Source organism: Oncorhynchus gorbuscha, linkage group LG02 (assembly GCF_021184085.1).
Source record: "Oncorhynchus gorbuscha isolate QuinsamMale2020 ecotype Even-year linkage group LG02, OgorEven_v1.0, whole genome shotgun sequence".
Taxonomy (NCBI): domain Eukaryota; kingdom Metazoa; phylum Chordata; class Actinopteri; order Salmoniformes; family Salmonidae; genus Oncorhynchus; species Oncorhynchus gorbuscha.
The window spans coordinates 95,038,186-95,050,394 of NC_060174.1; the positions used below are offsets into that span (position 1 = coordinate 95,038,186).

General features: G+C 41.9%; 1 protein-coding gene across 5 annotated transcripts in view; it reads right to left on the bottom strand.

Moving 5' to 3' along the window:
• Positions 1-10,801, bottom strand: part of sytl2a (synaptotagmin-like 2a) — a 40,331-nt gene extending 29,530 nt beyond the window's left edge. For 2 of the 5 annotated variants that reach the window (XM_046327856.1, XM_046327847.1), the window contains exon 1: positions 10,464-10,619. The gene's annotated coding sequence lies outside the window, so the exon portion shown is untranslated. Of the gene's footprint in view, positions 1-10,463 lie in introns of all 5 variants that reach the window. The other 3 variants (XR_006834888.1, XM_046327825.1, XM_046327816.1) reach the window with 3 other exon arrangements.
• Between the last annotated feature and the right edge of the window lie 1,408 nt (positions 10,802-12,209).

A 12,209-nucleotide genomic window follows, 5' to 3' on the forward strand; every position in this document is an offset into this window, starting at 1 on the left:
TATCTGTATTCACCCCCTTTGCTATGAAGCCCCCAAATAAGATCTGGTGCAACCAATTACCTTCAGAAGTCACATAATTAGTTAAATAAAGTCCACCTGTGTGCAATCTACGTGTCACATGATCTCAGTATATATACATCTGTTCTGAAAGGCCCCAGAGTCTGCAACACCACTAAGCAAGGGGCACCACCAAGAAAGCGGCACCATGAAGACCAAGGAGCTCTCCAAACAGGTCAGGGACAAAGTTGTGGAGAAGTACAGATCAGGGTTAGGTTATAAAAAATATCAGAAACTTTAAACATCCCACGAGGCACCATTAAATCCATTATTAAAAAATGGAAAGAACATGGCACCACAACAAACCTGCCAAGAGCGGGCCACCCACCAAAACTCACGGACCGGGCAACAAGGGAATTAATCAGAGGCAACAAAGAGACCAAAGATAACCCTGAAGGAGCTGCAAAACTCCACAGCAGAGATTGGAGTATCTGTCCATAGGACCACTTTAAGCCACACATTCCACAGAGCTGGACTTTACAGAAGAGTGACCAGAAAAAAGCCATTGCTTAAAGAATAAAATAAGCAAACATGTTTGGTGTTCGCCAAAAGGAATGTAGGAGACTCCCCAAACATATGGGAGAAGGTACTCTGGTCAGATGACTAAATTTGAGCTTTTTGGACATCAAGGAAAACGCTATGTCTGGCACAAATCCAAAACCTCTCACCACTCCAAGAACATCATCCCCACAGTGAAGCATGGTGGTAGCAGCATCGTGCTGTGGGGATGTTTTTCATCGGCAGGGACTGGGAAACTAGTCAGAATTGAAGGAATGATGGATGGCACTAAATACAGGGAAATTCTTGAGGGAAACCTGTTTCAGTCTTCCAGAGATTTGAGACTGGGACAGAGGTTCACCTTCCAGCAGGACAATGACCCTAAGCATACTGCTAAAGTGACACTCGAGTGGTTTAAGGGGAAACATTTAAATGTCTTGGAATGACCTAGTCAAAGCCCAGACCTCAATCCAATTGAGAATCTGTGGTATGACTTAAAGACTGCTGTACACCAGTGGAACCCATCGAACTTGAAGGAGCTGGAGCAGTTTTGCCTTGAAGAATGGGCAAAAATCCCACTGGCCAGATGTGCCAAGCTTATAGAGACATACGCCAACAGACTTGCAGCTGTAATTGCTGCAAAAAAGTGTCTCTACAAAGTATTGACTTTGGTGGGGGGGGGGGGGGGGGGGTGAATAGTTATGCACGCTCAAGTTGTCTGCCTTATTTCTTGTTTGTTTCACAATAAAAAATATTTTGCATCTTCAAAGTGGTAGGCATGTTGTGTAAATCATATGATACAAACCACCAAAAAAATCCATTTTAATTCCAGGTTGAAAAAAATAAATAATAAATACCACATTTACATAAGTATTCAGACCCTTTACTCAGTACTTTGTTGAAGCACCTTTGGCAGTGATTACAGCATCGAGTCTTCTTGGGTATGATGCTACAAGCTTGGCACACCTGTATTTGGTTAGTTTCTCCCATTACTCTCTGCAGATCCTCTCTGGCTTGGCCACTCAAGGACATTCAGAGACTTGTCCCAAAGCCACTCCTGCATTGTCTTGGCTGTGTGCTTAGGGTCGTTGTCCTGTTGGAAGATGAACCTTCGCCCCAGTCTGAGACTCTGGAGCAGGTTTTCATCAAGGATCTCTCTGTACTTTGCTCCATTCATCTTTGCATCGATCCTGACTAGTCTCCGAGTCTATGCCGCTGAAAAAAACGTAGGGATGGTGCCAGGTTTCTTCCAGACGTGAAGCTTGGCATTCTTGTTTCTCATGGTCTGAGAGTCTTTAAGTGCCTTTTGACAAACTCCAAACGGGCTGTCATGTGTGCCATCTGGCCAGTCTACCAGAAAGGCCTGGTTGGTGGAGTGCTGCAGAGATGGTTGTCCTTCTGGGAGGTTCTCAAATCTCCACAGATGAACTCTAGAGCTCTGTCAGAGTGACCATCGGGTTCTTGGTCACCTCCCTGACCAAGGCCCTTCTCCCCCTTCAATGCTGCAGACATTTTTTGGTACCCTTTCCTAGATCTGTGGCTCAACACAATCCTGTCTTGGAGCTCTACGGACGATTCCTTGGTTTTTGCTCTGACACGCACTGTCAACTGTGGAACGTTATATAGACAGGTGTGTGTCTTTCCAAATCATGTCCAATCAATTGAATTTATCACAGGTGGAATACAATCAAGTTGTAGAAACATCTGATATCACCAATGTCAAGGATGGAAACAGGATGCACTTGAGCTCAATTTCGTGTCTCATAGCAAAGGGTCTGAATACTTAAGTAAATAAGATATTTAACATTTTTATAAATGAGCTGTAATGCTCAATGAGTGAATGGGTGTGGAGTCAGGCGCAGAGAGCAAAGGATGCGGGAAAAAACACGCTTTAATGTCCAAAAAAATCACAGGAACAAAATAGTATACCCAACACAGGTGTAACTATAAAACAAAATAGTACCCTTATGTGAAAAACTAGGACTGCAAGAAAACCCAACAAAACACTAACACCTCTCACAAATACAGAAGAACAAGCCCGCACAAACAGAAGCGTGCTAAACTAACTTAAATAACCCCACCCTAACAACCAAACAATGAACAGGTGAAACCAATTAGACAAAACCAAACGAACACAGAACAAAGGATCGGTGGCAGCTAGTAGACCGGCAACAACGACCGCTGAGCGCCACCCGAACAAGAAGGGGAGCCACCTTCGGTAATATTTGTGACATTAGCAAACATTTTCAAAAGCCTGTTTTCACTTTGATATTATGGGGCATTGTGTGTAGATTGCTGAGGAAAATGTTTTATTTAATCCATTTTAGAATAAGGCTGCAATGTAACAAAATGTGGAAAAAGTCTAGGGGGTCTGAATACTTTCCAAAGCCACGGTATATATCATAAGTATGTGGTACTGGTGATGTTTAACTCCAATCGTTATTGAGATTTGGTATTTTGCGCAGCGCAAGACAAAATCATAGGCCAAAGTCATAGGCCTATCATCAAACAATCACATTTTTCAAATCCTTTCGGGCTAAATTATAGCTAAACTTGGAGAGGATATTTAGGACTAACTCATTTTAAAAAGTGTCATAAAGCTACACAAGTAAGTAAATAGCCGTATTAGACTGAAAGATATAAGGTCATTTCGTCAAACTTGTGAGGCTCTCCATGTACATTAGTTGCTCATTCAACATCTCTGCTGCTACTTCACTCAATCCTGTTTTAAAAGACTCCCATACTAGCTGTTTCACATTCCCTGAGACCAACCAGAAATGTTTCCTTTGACAAATATTCCCAGATTTTCATAAAACAGCCACACGTGATCTCTTGTTTCTACATCATCAAATTTTTCAAAGGTCAAAAAAGTAGTCTATAGCCCACTAGGTGCGTGTCTTTTGGTGCAGCGGGAGCAGGCAGGGGTAGTGCTGCCGGAGTGTCGCTCAGGCACTTATCACAATACTGCTGGTTTAGTAAAGTTAGTTCAAAGTTGAATGTCTTGGAAGATCACATAATGATTCATTAGTATTCTATACAACATAACCAAATATAATAGCATAGTATAATGTTACTGTTACAAAAATACCACCACCTAATTTCTTGTTAAATGTTCGGATGGTTAGCGAAATAGTCCCCCAAAAATGATAATACGACCAAAACTCAACCACACAAAGCACTAGTCAGAATGTGCTTGGATTAAAACAAAATACAGGAAGGCTATATAGTTTGTTAACACCATATGCTCTAATTTGCTCACTAAACAGTAACTCCAGAAGATCCAAATGTATATTCCCATGAAACTGATTGAGATCAAGTGATTGGTATGCAGACACAGTTTGAAGATTCACTGGTAAAACTTGAAGAATTCTCATTCACAATTGACAGTGATGATATACTATTTTGGTGTGGGGGTGCTGCCCACTCTAGCTCACATCAACACCATCATCCCAGGCACCCTGGACCATTAGAATTCACATAACGCCCCAACAGATCCACAGATGACGCAATCTCTATTGCACTCCACACTGCCCTCTGCCACCTCTGTGAGAATGCTGTTCATTGACTACAACTCAGCGTTCAACACCATAGTGCCTTTCAAGCCCACCACTAAGCTAAGGACCCTGGGACTGAACACCTCCCTCTGCAACAGGATCCTGGACTTCCTGATAGGCCGCCCAGGTGGTGAGGATAGGCAACAACACATCCGTTATGCTGACCCTCAACACGGTGGTCCCTCAGGGATGTCTGCTTAGTCCCCTTCTGCAGTCCCCGTTCACCCATGACTGAGTGGCCGTGTACGACTCCAACACCATCATTAAGTTTGTTGACGACACGAAGGTGGTAGGCTTGATCACCGATGACGACAAGTCAGCCTATAGGGAGGTCAGACTCCTGGCAGTGTGGCGCCAGGAAAACAACCTCTCCCTCAAAGTCAGCAAGACAAAAGAGCTGATCGTGGACTACAGGAAACATAGGACCGAGCATGCCCCCATTCACATCGACCGGGCTGTAAGGATCTATCATGGTCCACACACACCAAAACAGTCGTGAAGAAGGCACAACAATGCCTCTCCCCCCTCAGGAGGCTGAAAAAAATTGGTATGGGCTCTCAGATCCTCAAAAAGTTCAACAGCTACACCATTGAAAGCATCTTGACTGGCTGCATCACCGCTTGGTATGGCAACTGCTTGGCATTTGACAGCAAGGCGCTACAGAGGGTAGTGCGTACAGCCCAGTACATCACTAGGGCCGTGCTCCCTGCCATCCAGGACCTCTATACCTGGCGGTGTCAGAGGCAGGCCCAAATTTTTTTGTCACAGACTCCACCCATCCAGGTCATAGACTGTTCTCTCTGCAACCACACGGCAAGCGGTACCGATGCACCAAGTCTGCAACGAACAGGACCCTGAACAGCTTCTACCGTCAAGCCATAAAACTGCTAAATAGTTAGTTAAATAGTTGCCCAGACCCTTTTTGCACAAACTTGTTTTTAACTAATCACATACGCTGATGCTACTGTTTATTTTCTATCCTGTTGCCTAGTCAATTTATTCCTAGTGATATGTTTTTTTTTTGTTTTTTTATTTTTTATTTCACCTTTATTTAACCAGGTAGGCTAGTTGAGAACAAGTTCTCATTTGCAACTGCAACCTGGCCAAGATAAAGCATAGCAGTGTGAACAGACAACACAGAGTTACACATGGAGTAAACAATTAACAAGTCAATAACACAAGAGGAAGAAAAAAAGTGGAGTCTATATACATTGTGTGCAAAAGGCATGAGGAGGTAGGCAAATAATTACCATTTTGCAGATTAACACTGGAGTGATAAATGATCAGATGGTCATGTACAGGTAGAGATATTGGTGTGCAAAAGAGCAGAAAAGTAAATAAATAAAAACAGTATGGGGATGAGGTAGGTAAAAATGGGTGGGCTATTTGCCGATAGACTATGTACAGCTGCAGCGATCAGTGAGCTGCTCAGATAGCAGATGTTTGAAGTTGGTGAGGGAGATAAAAGTCTCCAACTTCAGCGATTTTTGCAATTCGTTCCAGTCACATGCAGCAGAGAACTGGAACGAAAGGCGGCCAAATGAGGTGTTGGCTTTAGGGATGATCAGTGAGATACACCTGCTGGAGCGCTGGAGCGCGTGATATGGGTGGGTGTTGCCATCGTGACCAGTGAACTGAGATAAGGCTTTACCTAGCATGGACTTGTAGATGACCTGGAGCCAGTGGGTCTGGCGACGAATATGTAGCGAGGGCCAGCCGACTAGAGCGTACAAGTCGCAGTGGTGGGTGGTATAAGGTGCTTTAGTGACAAAACGGATGGCACTGTGATAAACTGCATCCAGTTTGCTGAGTAGAGTGTTGGAAGCAATTTTGTAGATGACATCGCCGAAGTCGAGAATCGGTAGGATAGTCAGTTTTACTAGGGTAAGTTTGGCGGTGTGAGTGAAGGAGGCTTTGTTGTGGAATAGAAAGCCGACTCTTGATTTGATTTTCGATTGGAGATGTTTGATATGAGTCTGGAAGGAGAGTTTACAGTCTAGCCAGACACCTAGGTACTTATAGATGTCCACATATTCAAGGTTGGAACCATCCAGGGTGGTGATGCTGGTCAGGCATGCGGGTACATAGATAACTAAATTACCTCGTACCCCTACACATCGACTCGGTACTGGTACCCCGTGTATCTAGCCAAGTTACCATTACTCATTGTGCATTTATTTTTACTTTTATTATTACGTGTTTTACTTTTCTATTATTTTCTATTTTCTTTCTCTCTCAATTGTTGGGAAGTTTCACTGTTAGTCTACACCTGCTGGCTACGAAGCATGTGACTAATAAAATTTTATTTGATTGGGTTCCTTTGACCACATAGTCACACAGCCCCAGATCATTGGTCCTCTGTTGTAACATGCAAGAATTCCTTTTGGTGTTCTAAGAGTTTCCTTCAAGACAGCTCATGGTGTATGAAGGAGATTGGCGCTCGATAGTTCATTTCCATTCGATGTTAATCAGTGGGCTCGTCACAAGGTAGATTTGTCATACACTACATGATCAAATGTATGTGGACACCTGCTCATCTAACATCTCATTCCAAAATCATGGGCATTAATATGGAGTTGGTTTCTCCCTTTGCTGCTACAACAGCCTCCACTCTTCTAGGAAGGCTTTCCACTAGATGAGGCAACATTGCTGCAGGGACTTGCTTCCATTCAGTATTGCTTCCAAGACCATTCGTGAGATCGGGCACTGATGTTGGATGATTAGGCCTGGCTCACAGTCGGCTATCCAATTCATATCAAAGGTGTTCAATGGAGTTGAGGTTAGGATTCTGTGCAGGCCAGTCAAGTTCTTCCACACCGATCTCTACAAACCACTTCTGTAGGGATCTCGCTTTGTGCACAGGGGCATTGTCATGCTGAAACAGGAAAGGGCTTACCCCAAACTGTTGCCACAAAGTTAGAAGCACAGAATTGTCTAGAATGACATTGTATGCTGTAGCATTAAGATTTCTCTTCACTGGAACTACTGCACACTTATTTGCCATAGAATGCTACGTGGCTGGCCCGGTTGAGATCTAAACACCTGATAAAATCTCACCATTAGCACAAAGCAGGATATTATGCAACATCAGTGAGAGGTGCCTTTGACTATATTTGGTAGCGAAATCGTTCTCTATTCAATCACAGAACTGTTGAATTCTGCTGGCTCTGAGGTTGAGTCATAAGTGAGCCATAAAGAGGTGCTTCATTGTGAGGTGAAAAGGGAACAGCTAGGGAACAGGGAGGGAGGGGCAGCATCCCAAATGGCACCCTATACAGTATAGTGTATCACATGTCACCAGAGCCCTATAGGCCCTGATCAAAAGTAGTGCACTGAATAGGGAACGGTCTGCAACTTAGGGCCCAAGCAAATCACCCCCAACTTGTTGTATCAATAATAATCAAATAATATTTCTGTATTTTGTAGATCTCTTTTTACAAAGACAAGAAAGACACAGTGTGCAACTTTGCATCCATAAAGCCTCATTGGCCACCCCTCCAATAGCTGTGGTGTTCTTGAGCAATTTAGATACATTTAGATAATACTTTTGCTAAAGACCATGTAATGGAAACCAATGCATAATGTATAATTGTGTTATGTATGAATTTAGATGTAGAGTATAGTTGAAATCATCTGAAATGATTGCGCACAAGATTATTTAATCAATTGTCATCACAGAGAGAATCTGCTCAACCTGGAGTAGGGTGAAATTGCCCCTAGACGCTGATCTTGGGTCAGTTTAGTATTTTCCTTACCTAATGGTTAAGATTAGAATTGGGGGAGGGGAAGCTGATCCTAGATCTGTACCTAGGGGCAACTTCACCACGGGGCGCAAAATCTCATCAAATACATTTTTCCATTTTCCATCATTTAGCAGATGCTCTTATCCAGAGTGACTTAGAGTTATTGCATTCATCTTAAGATAGATAGGTGGGACAACCTCATATCACAGTCATAGTAAGTACATTTTTCCTCAATAAAGCAGCTATCAGCAAATTTCCATACTGAACATGGTGGAAATGAACTATCAATCTCCTTTACACAACTGGTGAGTTGTTTTGAAGGAAACTATTAGAGCACCAAAATGAATGCTTGCATGTTACAACAGAGTACCAATGATCTGGGACTGTATGACTGTGGTCAAAGGAAACCAAATCGATGTGACCTGCAAAGCTTAAGGTACTAGGGGATTACCAATCATCTTCACCATTTTACAAAAATGTAACTAGGCAAGTCAGTTAAGAACAAATTCTTATTATCAATGACTGCCTAGGAACAGTGGGTTAACTGCCTTGTTCAGGGGCAGAACAACAGATTTTTACCTTGTCAGCTCAGGATTTTGTTTTGCAACCTTGCGGTTGCTAGTCCAACGCTCTAACCACTAGGCTACCCTGCCGCCCATAAACAGAGCACATCATTAACTTTAAAGAATGCTACAAATCCTGTTTTCCCCAAGGGGACTGGTTGCTTTGCTATGTACACAATCAGATTAGACTGCATTTCCTTATTTGCAGCAGTAGCACTTCCTTCAGAGAATGGAAGTTTGAACCAAGACAACTATGCCAGTGATAAGCAATATGGGCACATACATTGCTTGTAGTAGTCCATGTGTCTTTCAATGTTGTAGCGAATGTATCGTAAAATAGGTTAGAACAAAATGGCTAATGGAGCTACAGTAAAATACTTCTATTCGTTCTTTGTCACCGGATGAAATGCATGAGACTGAAATAAAAACACACAACTAATGTATAAATCTACTAACTAAGTTCCACAATCAGAGGGCAGTACACTTGGGGTGGCAGGTTGGCTAGCGGTTAGAGTGTTGGGACAGTAACCAAGAGGTTGCTTGTTTGTAATCCCTGAGCCGGCAAAGTGGAAAAATCACCCATTCTGCCCTTGAGCAAGGCAGTTAACCCCACAGCTGCTCCCTGATGATGTTGATTAAGGCAGCCCCCTGCTCTTCTTTGACTCAGAGGGGTTGGGTTAAACGCGGAAGACACATTTCGGTTGAATGTTTTTCAGTTGTGCAACTGTCTAGGTGTCCCCTTTCTCTAAACTGGCCTTTAAACCTGACATGTTTTCCCAATGCCCGTAGGGGCGGATCAGTCTATGAATAGGCAGCTAAGGAAAGATCTCAGATAAAAATATGCAGAACTATTTTCATTTACATTCTAGGTTTAGGTTTGTTATACGCTGTTGAACACATTTCAAAATCTGGCATTTAGATCTCACCAACCACATATCATTCTATGGCAACTCGATGTACTGTACAAATGACTTGTTTGCTAGAAACAGGATGTATGCTTGTAGGGATTTTACCCCCCCCCCCCTTTACACAACTGGTGAGAAGTCTTGAAAGAAACGCTTAGAGCACCAAAAGGAATGCTTGCATGTTACAACATAGTACCAATGATCTGGGACTGTGTGGTCGAAGGAAAATATCTGAAAATATGTGAGATCAATGTTAAGCCACAGAGAACATAACACAAATGTCAATGGAGTGTACCATTTTTTGGTATTTGTTTCTGGTGGTTTATGGTTGTAGGTGAAACATCTAATGAGTGTAGCTTGCATAAGCACATCTGCCCTGTGCTTGCTCACTTCCCGAGAGCTCACCAATTTAGAGGTTGACTTGAGCATGCAGCATCCAAGATGCCTGGCACAAGTATTTTCAATTGAGACCAATGGAAGCTGATATTTTAAAGGAGGCCTGTCCACCTGGGCTCTTGAGTTGAAGTTTCCCCTAGGTACAGATCGAGGATAAACCTTTCCTCCCCCAACACTAACCATTAGTGGAGGGAATTCAAAACTGACCCCAGATCAGGGTCTAGGGTCAAATTCACACACACCATGGCCCTTGGATTTAACAAGACCTTGGATTAACTTTTAACTGGCCTTTCAACAAAGCATGAACATGCATGAAAAATAATGCTTCCCAACATGTATGTCCTCCTATCCTTTTAATGTTGTGATCTGATATTTTTTCTAGAGCTTGGGCATACACATTATTTTTCACTGATCTGATTCATTTGAGCAGAGGCTACTGGGAGAGATAGAGGCAGAGGCTACTGAGTTGGAACTTCAATTGAATTTACGTAACAATGGCAAAATGATCCGTTTGCAAGTTTTATTGAATCCAGGAAACAAAATGTATACGCCATAAATCAAGTGCGGCAGTTGATTTACAATATGTAACATTTCCCGCAATGTATTGTTTTATGGCAAAAATATTGCGTTAGTTACAGTATTCAGAAATAGCCTTATTAAACCACGACTGTCATCATCGCACGCAATACATAGAGAAAAATAAACATTGTTTTAATTTATAATCAGAAAAAGGCAGATAACACTTACCCAAGACAAGACAACTGCGTTGCACGGTGAGAACAACTTCTTGAGTGGTCCCGAGGAGATGGATTATGTCCAAACCCAAGCACGAGGCTCAGCCGATGAGTCGAAACTCACAGCATGAAAGATTTCGTTAGATGCTGACATTTCCTGGTGAGCCTCGCTACTCAATGAAAGAATGTTGATGATGAACATGTCATAAAGAAATATGAATGCTGACTTCGTTGTTCTATTGGTTTTGTGACTGTTTAAATTAGTTTAAACTAATGTATTACGTCTGGGTGGGGATTGCGTTAGTGTGTGTGTGTGCATGGGAATGTAGAGTTTTTTGGGGGGGAGAAATAACGGAATACATACATACATACTGTACATACATACATACACCTTGACCCTCTACTTTATCCGAAATGTAATGTGCTGCTCTACCAGCTAACAATCATAGCGAAAGAGAACGGGTTTATAATGTTACCCGTAATGTTCCCCTAATGTTTGAGTGTCCAGTTTTCCGTTAGTTAGTGGAACATTCAGGAAGCATTCACACCCCTTTACCTTTTCCACATTTTGTTCTGTTACAGCCTGAATTCAAAATTGATTCAATATATTTATTTATTTGTGTCACTGGCCTATATACATTACCTCATAATGTCAAATTTGATTTAAAAAATAAATACAAATTATATTGTAGTTACTCCACAATACTAACCTAATTGACAGAGTGAAAATAAGGAAACCTGTACAGAATACAAATATTCCAAAACATGCATCTTGTTTGCAACAAGGCTGCAATACTGCAAAAAAAAAATGTGGCAAATCAATTAACTTTTTGTACTGAATACAAAGCGTTATGTTTGGGGCAAATCCAATGCAACACTTTACTGAGTACCACTCTCCATATTTTAGGTTATGTGTATGCTTGTAATCTTTACGGACTGGGGAGTTCTTCAGGATAAAAAAGAAACGGAGCTAAGCGCAGGCAAAATCCTAGAGGAAACCTGTTTCAGTCTGCTTTCCATCAGACACTGGGAGATGAATTCACCTTTCAGCAGGACAATAACCTATAACACAAGACCAAATCTACACTGGAGTTGCTTACCAAGAAGACAGTGAATGTTCCTGAGTGGCTGAGTTACTGTTTAGACTTACATCTGCTTGAAAATCTATGGTAAGACCTGAAAATGGTTGTGTAGCAATTATCAACAACAAATTTGACAGCTTGAAGAATTTTGAAAAAGATTATGGGCAAACGTTGCACAATCCAGATGTTTAAAGCTCTTAGAGACTTACCCAGAAAGACTCACAGCTATAATTGCTGCCAAAGGTGATTCTACAAAGTATTGACTCAGGGGTGTGAAAAAGGATGTAAATTAGATATTTATGTATTTGATTTTCAATACATTTGCTAAAATGTCTAAAACATGTTTTCACTCAGTCATTATGGGATATTGTGTGTACATATTCACAGAACATGGTTACCATGTTCTCAGAATATAAGACATTCATGTTCTAGACACGTTACAGGGGACGTTGCAGTAACAATGTGTCCAGCTTTAGGAGAATATTCCATCAACTTCCCACCAAATATGCACACAACATGGTTGCCACTTGCTCAGAATATAAGATATTAATGTTCTAGACACATTTATTTGGAATGTTGCAAGAACATTTCTGTGTATATCAGTTGTCAGGACGTCACCTGATGGTCCCAAAGAAACGTTCTCCAAATAAGAAAGACACATCACACCCTGTTATTGT